The sequence below is a fragment of the Phocoena sinus genome, chromosome 1 (genome assembly GCF_008692025.1).
Source record: "Phocoena sinus isolate mPhoSin1 chromosome 1, mPhoSin1.pri, whole genome shotgun sequence".
Classification (NCBI taxonomy): domain Eukaryota; kingdom Metazoa; phylum Chordata; class Mammalia; order Artiodactyla; family Phocoenidae; genus Phocoena; species Phocoena sinus.
The window spans coordinates 116838128-116850243 of NC_045763.1; the positions used below are offsets into that span (position 1 = coordinate 116838128).

Genomic DNA, 12116 nt, shown 5'->3' on the forward strand with positions numbered 1-12116 from the left:
GAATAAATCCAAGGCAAAACACTCCAAGAAACATATTAATCAAACTATTAAAAATTAAATTCAAATAAAATATATTAAAAGAAGCAAGCAAAAAGCAACAAATAACATACAAGGGAAACCCCTAAGGTTAACAGCTGATCTTTCAGCAAAACCTCTGCAAGCCAGAAGGCAGTGGCAGGACATATTTAAGGTGATGAAAAGGGAAAAACCTACAAAAAACATTACTCTACCCAGCAAGGATCTCATTCAGATTTGATGGAGAAATTAAAACCTTTACAGAAAAGAAGTTTAGAGAATTCAGCAGCACCAAACCAGGTTTACAACAAATGCTAAAGGAACTTCTCTAGGCAGGAAACACAAGAGAAGGAAAAGACCTACAATAACAAACCCAAAACAATTAAGAAAACAGTAACAGGAATATACATATCGATAACTATATTAAAGGTAAATGGATTAAATACTCTAACCAAAAGACACAGGCTTACTGAATGAATACAAAAACAAGACTCATATATATGCTGCCTACAAGAGACCGGTTTCAGACTGAGGGACACATACAGACTGAAAGTGAGGGGATGGAAAAAGATATTCCATGCAAATGGAAATCAAAAGACAGCTGCTGTAACAATACTCATATCAGACAAAATACACTTTAAAATAAAGACTATTATAAGAGAAAAAGAAGGACACAACATAATGATCAAGGGATCAATCCAAGAAGATATAACAATTGTAAATATTTCTGCACCCAACATAGGAGCACCTCAAAACATAAGGCAAGTGCTAACAGCCATAAAAGGGGAAATTGACAGTAACACAATAACAGTAGGGGACTTTAACACCCCACTTTCACCAATGGACAGATCATCCAAAATGAAAATAAGGAAACACAAGCTTTAAAAGTCACATTAAACCAGATAGACCTAATTGATATTTATAGGACATTCCATCCAAAAACAGAATACACTTTCTTCTCAAGTGCTTGTGGAACATTTGCAAGTATAGATCATACGGGATCACAAATCAAGCCTTGGTAAATTTAAGAAAATTGAAACCTTATCAAGTATCTTTTCTGAACAAAACACTATGAGACTAGATACCAATTACAGGAAAAAAAAACTGTAAAACATAAAAACACATGAAGGCTAAACAATACACTACTAATTAACCAAGAGATCACTGAAGAAATCAAAGAGGAAATCAAAAAATACCTAGAAACAAATGACAATGAAAACACGATGACCCAAAACATATGGGATGCAGCAAAAGAAGTTCTAAGAGGGAAGTTTATAGCAATATAATTCTACCTTAAGAAACAAGAAAAATTTCAAATAAAAAACCTAACCATAGACCTAAAGCAATTAGAGAAAGAAGAACAATAAAACCCCAAAGTTAGCAGAAGGAAAGAAATAATAAAGATCAGATCAGAAATAAATGAAACAGAAATGAAGGAAACAATAGCAAAGATCAATAAAACTAAAAGCTGGTTCTTTGAGAAGATAAACAAAATTGATAAACCATTAGCCAGACTCATCAAGAAAAAAGGGGGAGAAGACTCAAATCAATAGAATTAGAAATGAAAAAGGAGAAGTAATAACTGACACTGCAGAAATACAAAGGATCATGAGCGACTACTACAAGCAACCATATGCCAAAAAAATGGACAACCTGGAAGAAATGGACAAATTCTTAGAGAAGTACAAACTTTCAAGACTGAACCAGGAAAAAATAGAAAATATGAACAGACCAGTCACAATCACTGAAATTCAAACTGTGATTAAAAATATTCCAACAAACAAAAGTCCAGGACCAGATAGCTTTGCAACTGAATTCTATCAAACATTTAGAGAGGAGCTAACACCTAACATTCTCACACTCTTCCAAAATGCAGCAGAGGGAGGAACACTCCCAAACTCATTCTATGAGGCCACCATCACCCTGATATTAAAACCAGAGAAAGATGTCAGACAAAAAAGAAAACTACAGACCAATAACACTCATGACATAGATGCAAAAATACTCAACACAATACTAGCAAACAGAATCCAGCAGCACATTAAAATGACCATACACCATGATCAAGTGGTGTTTATCCCAGAAAAGCAAGGATTCTTCAGTATATGTAAATCAATCAATGTGACACACCATATTAACAAACTGAAGGATAAAAACCATATGATAATATCAATAGATGCAGAAAAACCTTTTGACAAAATTCAACACCCATTTATGATAGAAACTCTCCAGAAAGTAGGCACAGAGGGATCCTAACTCAACATAATAAAGCCATATATGACAAACCCACAGCCAACACTGTTCTCAATGGTGAAAAGCTGAAAACATTTCCTCTAAGATCAGGAACAAGACAAGGTTGCCCATTCTCACCATCATTATTCAACATAGTTTTGGAAGTTTTAGCCACAGCAATCAGAGAAGAAATGAAATAAAAAGAATCCAAAACCAAAAAGAAGTGAAACTGTCACTGTCTGCAGATGACATGATACCATACACAGAGAATCCCAAAGATGATACCAAGAAACTACTAGAGCTAATAAATGAATTTGGTAATGTAGCAGCACACAAAATTAATACACAGAAATCACTTGCATTTCTATACACTAACAACAAAAAATCTGAAAGAGAAATTAAGGAAACAATCCCATTTACCACTGCAACAAAAAGAATAAAATATCTAGGAATAAACCTTGCGAAGGAGACAAAAGACCTGTATGCAGAAAAATATAAGCCACTGATGAAAGAAATTAAAGATGATACAAATAGATGGAGAGATATACCATGTTCTTGGATTGGAAGAATCAACATCGTGAAAATGACTATACTACCCAAAGCAATCCACAGATTCAATGCAATCCCTATCAAGCTATCAATGGCATTTTTCACAGAACTAAAACAAAAAATTTCACAATTTGCATGGAAGCACAAAAGACCCCATATAGCCAAAGCAATCTTGAGAAAGAAAAATGGAGCTGGAGAAATCAGGCTCCCTGACTTCAGACTATACTACAAAGCTACAGTAATCAGGACAGTATGGAACTGGCACAAAAACAGAAGTATAGATCAATGGAACAGGATAGAAAGCCCAGAGATAAACCCATGCACATATGGTCACCTTATCTTTGATAAAGGAGGCAAGCGTATACAATGGAGAAAAGACAGCCTCTTCAATAAGTGGTGCTGGGAAAAACTGGACAGGTACATCTAAAAGAATGAAATTAGAACACTTTTTAACACCATACACAAAAATAAACTCAAAATGCATTAAAGACCTAAATGTAAGACTGGACACTATAAAACTCTTAGAGGAAAACACTGGAAGAACATTTTTGACATAAATCACAGCAAGATCCTTTTTGACCCACCTCCTAGAGAAATGGAAAAAAATACAAAAATAAACAAATGTGACCTAGTGAAATTTCAAAGCTTTTGCACAGCAAAGGAAACCATAAACAAGACCAAACGACAACCCTCAGAATGGGAGAAAATATTTACAAACAAAGCAATTGATAAAGAATTAATCTCCAAAATATATAAGCAGCCCATGCAGCTCAATATCAAAAAAACAAACAACCCAATCCAAAAATGGGCAGAAGACCTAAATAGACATTGCTCCAAAGGAGATGTACAGATTGCCAACAAACACATGAAAGGGTGTTCAACATCACTAATAGTTAGAGAAATGCAAATCAAAACCAGAATGAGGTATCACCTCACACCAGTCAGAATGGCCATCATCAAAAAATCTACAAACAATAAATGCTGGAGAGGGTGTGGAGAAAAGGGAGCACTCTTGCATTGTTGGTGGGAATGTAAATTGCTACAGCCACTATGGAGAACAGTATGGAGGTTCCTTAAAAAACTAAAAATAGAACTATCATATGACCCAGCAATCCCACTGCTTGGTATATACCCTAAAAAAAACATAATTCAAAAAGAGACATATACCACAATGTTCATTGCAGCTCTATTTACAACAGCCAGGACATGAAAGCAACCTAAGTGTCCATCGACAGATGAATGGTTAAAGAAGATGTGGCACATATATACAATGGAATATTACTCAGCCATAAAAAGAAACGAAATTGAGTTATTTGGAGTCAGGTGGATGGACCTAGAGTCTGTCATACAGAGTGAAATAAGTCAGAGAGAGAAAAACAAATACTGTATGCTAACACATATATATGGAATCTTAAAAAAAAATGGTTCTTATGAACCTAGGGGCAGGACAGGAATAAAGATACAGAGGTAGGGAATGGACTTGAGGACATGGGGAAGGGGAAGCTGGAACAAAGTCAAAGAGTAGCAATGACCTTTATACACTACCAAATGTAAAACAGATAGCTAGTGTGAAGCATCCACGTAGCACAGGGAGATCAGCTCAGTGCTTTGTGATCACCTAGCGGGGTGGGATGGGGGGGTGGAAGGGAGACACAACAGGCAGGGAATATGGAGATATATGTATACATATAACTAATTCAATTTGTTATACAATAGAAACTAACACAACACTGTAAAGTAATTATACTCCAATAAAGATGTTTAAAAAATTAAATTAAATTAAAAAAAAGACAACCTGCAGAAGGGAAAAAATTATTTTCAAATCATATCTGATAAGGGTCTAGTACCCAAAATATATAAAGAACTCTTACAACTCAAAAATAAAAAGATAACCCAATGTAAAATATTTAAAATCATCATTTTGTACTGAAACACTTCAGCCTTATTGTTGAAAAGTAGTTTATATGCATGGACCTAATAATTCTATATTCTCCATTCTGTTACAATTCATATGTATTTTATTATTCCATAGCCATGGCATTTAGTTTAATGTAGATTTATGGTAAACCTTTTTATTCTCCTTTCTTCTTTGTAAAAATTGTTTTGGCTGTTCTAGGTCTTTTGCATGTACATATAAATTTTAAACTGACTTATCAACTTCTATTTTACAAAGCCTGCAGGAATTTTGGTTGAGATTGTTTGAATTTATACACTAACTTAGGGGGAACTGACATGCTAACAATATTAAACTTCCAATCCATGTGCATAATACATATCTTTACTTATTCATGCTTTCTTTAATTTCTCTCAGCAATAATATATAGTTTTCTGTGAAGATGTCTTCACATATTTGTAAAAGTTATCACTAAGTATTATTTTTAATGACTTTTAATGATATTTAAAATTGTTTTCTAATTTTTGCTATTATTTAGAATACAATATATTTGTATATGTTGGTCTTGTATTCTGAAAACTTGTTAAATTTACTTTTTAATTCTAGTACATTTTCTATTAATTTCTTGATTATAAACAGATGAGATCAGGCACATTTTTTTTTTCTATAAACAGATGAGATCAGGCACATTCAGAGTGGTATGGCCATAGAATTTTTCTATAAACAAAAACAGACAATGTGTGAATAAAGACAATTTATATTTATTCAATGATACAATTCATCAATTGTAATGCCTTTTTAAAATGTCTTTAATTCCTTTTCCTTACTTTGTTGCCCTAGTTAGAAACAGGACAATATTGAATATAAGTGATAAAATGTACCTTTGCATTACTCTTGTTCTAAGAGATAAAACATTGTCTTTCACCATTAATTACAGTAATATCTGTCAGTTATGAAAATTCCCTTCAATTGCTACATTGCCAAGATTTTTTTCATGAATGCAAGCTAAACATTATCTATTTTTTTCTGAATCAGTCAAGTTAATCATATATGATTTTTTCCCTTTATTATGAATATGGTGAATTTCATTGATTGATTTTCAAATGTTAAACCCATCTTTTATTACCGAAAGTAAACCTACTTGTTCATGGTGCATGATCCATTTACATATTGTTAGATTTTATTTACTAGTATTTTCTTAACGATTTTTGCAAGTATGTTTATGAGGGATATTTTTCTTTCATTATCTTTTTATGTGTGTTATGTGTAAAGACCGTCTGGTTTTGAATTTGAATGAAGCTGGCCTCATAAAGTGAAAAACACTCTCACTTCCTCCCTAATCTGGAAGTCTGTGAAGAATTTGTACAAGTTCTGTAAATCTTTGATAGAATTTACCAGTGACGCCATTGAAGCCTGGAGTATTCTTTGTGGGAGAATCAAATTTAATTTATTTAACAAAAATAGGACCACTCATATTTCTTTTCTTTTCTTTTCTTTTTGTGGGTCTCACAGGTACATTTATTCACGCACAAGGGCATCAGCACTGCTACAAGTCAACACAATGTCCCATGTTTGTGACCTGCCTACAACATAGACAGACCAACCAACATCCCATTCAAAGAAAGCTGGTTAATGATGACCATGAGCAGGCACAGGACCAGAAGCTTTCAAGGCTTTACTTCTTTTATCAGCACTCCTGATTTTATAAAAGATGAAGCCCATCAACCCCATTCCTACCCAAATCTCCTGGTAAACTTGGGTATAGTAGGGCATCATGGGGATCTAAACGTTCTTAATAAGGCTTTGAAGCATCTCGGGCACAGGATCAGCATCTCAGGCCACCCTAACTCACAACAGACAACTTGGAAAGGTCACTGAGTGCACAGGCACTGCATGGGGCCTGCTGGGAAAGCAGGACCACTCGTATTTTCTATTTTTTCTTGGGTCAAATTTGATCATCTGTGACTTTGAAAGACTTCATCAACTTCATGTAAGTGGTTGAAGTGATTTACACAAAGTTTCTCATAATCTTCCTTTCTTTACCTTTTAATACATACAGGATCTGTAGTAATCTACCCTTTTTTTTTTTTTTTTTTTTTTAACATCTTTATTGGGGTATAATTGCTTTACAATGGTGTGTTAGTTTCTGATTTATAACAAAGTGAATCAGCTATACATATACATGTGCTCCCATGTGTCTTCCCTCTTGCGTCTCCCTCCCTCCCACTCTCCCCCTCCCACCCCTCCAGGCGGTCCCAAAGCCCCGAGCTAATATCCCTGTGCCTTGCGGCTGCTTCCCCCTAGCTATCTACCTTACTACGTTTGTTAGTGTGTATATGTCCATGACTCTCTCTCGCCCTGTCAAAACTCACCCTTCCCCCTCCCCATATCCTCAAGTCCGTTCTCCAGTAGGTCTGCGCCTCTATTCCTGTCTTATCCCTAGGTTCTTCATGACATTTTTTCCCCTTAAATTCCATATATATGTGTTAGCATACGGTATTTGTCTTTGTCTTTCTGACTTACTTCACTCTGTATGACAGACTCTAGGTCTATCCATCTCATTACAAATATCTCAATTTCATTTCTTTTTAAGGCTGAGTAATATTCCATTGTGTATATGTGCCACATCTTCTTTATCCATTCGTCCGATGATGGGCGCTTAGGTTCTTTCCATCTCCGGGCTATTGTAAATAGAGCTGCAATGAACATTTTGGTACATGACTCTTTTTGAATTTTGGTTTTCTCAGGGTATATGCCCAGTAGTGGGATTGCTGGGTCATATGGTAATTCTATTTGTAGTTTTTTAAGGAACCTCCATACTGTTTTCCATAGTGGCTGAACCAATTCACATTCCCACCAGCAGTGCAAGAGTGTCCCCTTTTCTCCACACCCTCTCCAGCATTTATTGTTTCTAGATTTTTTGATGATGGCCATTCTGACTGGTGTGAGATGATATCTCATTGTAGTTTTGATTTGCATTTCTCTAATGATTAATGATGTTGAGCATTCTTTCATGTGTTTGTTGGCATTCTGTATATCTTCTTTGGAGAAATGTCTGTTTAGGTCTTCTCCCCATTTTTGGATGGGGTTGTTTGTTTTTTTGTTATTGAGCTGCATGAGCTGCTTGTAAATTTTGGAGATTAATCCTTTGTCAGTTGCTTCATTTGCAAATGTTTTCTCCCATTCTGAGGGTTGTCTTTTGGTCTTGATTATGGTTTCCTTTGCTGTGCAAAAGCTTTGAAGTTTCATTAGGTCCCATTTGTTTATTTTTGTTTTTATTTCCATTACTCTAGGAGGTGGGTCAGAAAGGATCTTGCTGTGATTTATGTCATAGAGTGTTCTTCCTATGTTTTCCTCTAAGAGTTTGATAGTTTCTGGCCTTACATTTAGGTCTTTAATCCATTTTGAGCTTATTTTTGTGTATGGTGTTAGGGAGTGATCTAATCTCATACTTTTACATGTACCTGTCCAGTTTTCCCAGCACCATTTATTGAAGAGGCTGTCCTTTCTCCACTGTACATTCCTGCCTCCTTTATCAAAGATAAGGTGTCCATATGTGCGTGGGTTTATCTCTGGGCTTTCTATCCTGTTCCACTGATCTATCTTTCTGTTTTTGTGCCAGTACCATACTGTCTTAATTACTGTTGCTTTGTAGTATAGTCTGAAGTCAGGGAGCCTGATTCCTCCAGCTCCTTTTTTCGTTCTCAAGATTGCTTTGGCTATTCGGGGTCTTTTGTGTTTCCATACAAATTGCGAAATTTTTTGTTCTAGTTCTGTGAAAAATGCCAGTGGTAGTTTGATAGGGATTGCATTGAATCTGTAGATTGCTTTGGGTAGTAGAGTCATTTTCACAATGTTGATTCTTCCCATCCAAGAACATGGTATATCTCTCCATCTATTTGTATCATCTTTAATTTCTTTCATCAGTGTCTTATAATTTTCTGCATACAGGTCTTTCGGATCCTTAGGTAGGTTTATTCCTAGATATTTTATTCTTTTTGTTTCAATGGTAAATGGGAGTGTTTTCTTGATTTCACTTTCAGATTTTTCATCATTAGTATATAGGAATGCCAGAGATTTCTGTGCATTAATTTTGTATCCTGCTACTTTACCAAATTCATTGATTAGCTCTAGTAGTTTTCTGGTAGCATCTTTAGGATTCTCTATGTATAGTATCATGTCATCTGCAAACAGTGACAGCTTTACTTCTTCTTTTCCGATGTGGATTCCTTTTATTTCCTTTTCTTCTCTGATTGCTGTGGCTAAAACTTCCAAAACTATGTTGAATAAGAGTGGTGAGAGTGGGCAACCTTGTCTTGTTCCTGATCTTAGTGGAAATGCTTTCAGTTTTTCACCATTAAGGATGATGTTTGCTGTGGGCTTGTCATATATGGCCTTTATTATGTTGAGGAAAGTTCCCTCTATGCCTACTTTCTGGAGGGTTTTTATCATAAATGGGTGTTGAATTTTGTCAAAAGCTTTCTCTGCATCTATTGAGATGATCATATGGTTTTTCTCCTTCAATTTGTTAATATGGTTTATCACATTGATAGATTTGTGTATATTGAAGAATCCCTGCATTCCTGGAATAAACCCCACTTGATCATGGTGTATGATCCTTTTAATGTGCTGTTGGATTCTGTTTGCTAGTATTTTGTTGAGGATTTTTGCATCTATGTTCATCAGTGATATTGGCCTGTAGTTTTCTTTCTTTGTGACATCCTTGTCTGGTTTTGGTATCAAGGTGATGGTGGCCTCGTAGAAGGAATTTGGGAGTGTTCCTCCCTCTGCTATATTTTGGAAGAGTTTGAGAAGGATAGGTGTTAGCTCTTCTCTAAACGTTTGATAGAATTCACCTGTGAAGCCATCTGGTCCTGGGCTTTTGTTTGTTGGAAGATTTTTTTTTTTTTTTTTTTTTTTTTTTTATGCGTTACGCGGGCCTCTCACTGTTGTGGCCTCTCCCGTTGCGGAGGACAGGCTCCGGACGCGCAGGCTCAGCGGCCATGGCTCACAGGCCCAGCCGCTCCGCGGCATGTGGGATCCTCCCAGACCGGGGCACGAACCCGTGTTCCCTGCATCGGCAGGCGGACTCTCAACCACTGCGCCACCAGGGAAGCCCTGTTGGAAGATTTTTAATCACAGTTTCAATTTCAGTGCTTGTGATTGGTCTGTTCATATTTTCTATTTCTTCCTGATTCAGTCTTGGCAGGTTGTGCATTTCTAAGAATTTGTCCATTTCTTCCAGATTGTCCATTTTATTGGCATAGAGTTGCTTGTAGTAATCTCTCATGATTTTTTTATTTCTGCAGTGTCAGTTGTTATTTCTCCTTTCTCATTTCTAATTCTATTGATTTGAGTCTTCTCCCTTTTTTTCTTGATGAGTCTGGCTAGTGGTTTATCTATTTTGTTTATCTTCTCAAAGAACCAGCTTTTAGTTTTATTGATCTTTGCTATCGTTTCCTTCATTTCTTTTTCATTTATTTCTGATCTGATTTTTATGATTTCTTTCCTTCTGCTAGCTTTGGGGTTTTTTTGGTCTTCTTTCTCTAATTGCTTGAGGTGCAAGGTTAGGTTGTTTATTCGAGATGTTTCCTGCTTCTTAAGGTGGGCTTGTATTGCTATAAACTTCCCCCTTAGAACTGCTTTTGCTGCATCCCATAGGTTTTGGGTCGTTGTGTCTCCATTGTCATTTGTTTCTAGGTATTTTTTTATTTCCTCTTTGATTTCTTCAGTGATCACTTCATTATTAAGTAGTGTATTGTTTAGCCTCCATGTGTTTGTATATTTTACAGATCTTTTCCTGTAATTGATATCTAGTCTCATGGCGTTGTGGTCAGAAAAGATACTTGATACAATTTCAATTTTCTTAAATTTACCAAGGCTTGATTTGTGACCCAAGATATGATCTATCCTGGAGAATGTTCCATGAGCACTTGAGAAAAATGTGTATTCTGTTGTTTTTGGATGGAGTGTCCTATAAATATCAATTAAGTCCATCTTGTTTAATGTATCATTTAAAGCTTGTGTTTCCTTATTTATTTTCATTTTGGATGATCTGTCCATGGGTGAAAGTGGGGTGTTAAAGTCCCCTACTATGAATGTGTTACTGTCAATTTCCCCTTTTATGGCTGTTAGTATTTGCCTTACGTATTGAGGTGCTCCTATGTTGGGTGCATAAATATTTACAATTGTTATATCTTCTTCTTGGATCGATCCCTTGATCATTATGTAGTGTCCTTCTTTATCCCTTTTAATAGTCCTTATTTTAAAGTCTATTTTGTCTGATATGAGAATTGCTACTCCAGCTTTCTTTTGGTTTCCATTTGCATGGAATATCTTTTTCCATCCCCTTACTTTCAGTCTGTATGTGTCTCTAGGTCTGAGGTGGGTCTCTTGTAGACAGCATATATAAGGGTCTTGTTTTTGTATCCATTCAGCCAATCTGTGTCTTTTGGTGGGAGCATTTAGTCCATTTACATTTAAGGTAATTATCGATATGTATGTTCCTATTCCCATTTTCTATATTGTTTTGGGTTCGTTATTATAGGTCATTTCCTTCTTTTGCATTTCTTATCTAGAGAAGTTCCTTTAGCATTTGTTGTAAAGCTGGTTTGGTGGTGCTGAACTCTCTCAGCTTTTGCTTGTCTGTAAAGGTTTTAATTTCTCCATCAAATCTGAATGAGATCCTTGCTGGGTAGAGTAGTCTTGGTTGCAGGTTTTTCTCCTTCATCACTTTCAGTATGTCCTGCCACTCCCTTCTGGCTTGTAGGGTTTCTGCTGAGAGATCAGCTGTTAACCTTATGGGGATTCCCTTGTGTGTTATTTGTTGTTTTTCCCTTGCTGCTTTTAATATGCTTTCTTTGTATATAATTTTTGATAGTTTGATTAGTATGTGTCTTGGCATATTTCTCCTTGTATTTATCCTGTATGGGACTCTCTGTGCTTCCTGGACTTGATTAACTATTTCCTTTCCCATATTAGGGAAGTTTTCAACTATAATCTCTTCAAATATTTTCTCAGTCCCTTTCTTTTTTTCTTCTTCTTCTGGAACCCCTATAATTCGAATGTTGGTGCGTTTAATGTTGTCCCAGAGCTCTCTGAGACTGTCCTCAGTTCTTTTATTCTTTTTTCTTTATTCTGCTCTGCAGTAGTTATTTCTACTACTTTATCTTCCAGGTCACTTATCCGTTCTTCTGCCTCAGTTATTCTGCTATTGATCCTATCTAGAGTACTTTTAATTTCATTTATTGCGTTGTTCATCGTTGCTTGTTTCATCTTTAGTTCTTGTAGGTCCTTGTTAACTGTTTCTTGCATTTTGTCCATTCTACTTCCAAGATTTCGGATCATCCTTACTATCATTATTCTGAATTCTTTTTCAGGTAGACTGCCTATTTCCTCTTCATTTGTTAGGTCTGGTGGGTTTTTA

At 35.8% G+C, this 12116-nt stretch overlaps 1 protein-coding gene and 1 pseudogene across 1 annotated transcript in view; one reads left to right on the forward strand and one right to left on the reverse strand.

Annotated features, from left to right (window-relative positions):
- Positions 1–12116, forward strand: part of LOC116760030 (putative olfactory receptor 10J6) — a 140671-nt gene that overhangs the window by 59344 nt on the left and 69211 nt on the right.
- Positions 6320–6502, reverse strand: LOC116760039 (annotated as a pseudogene).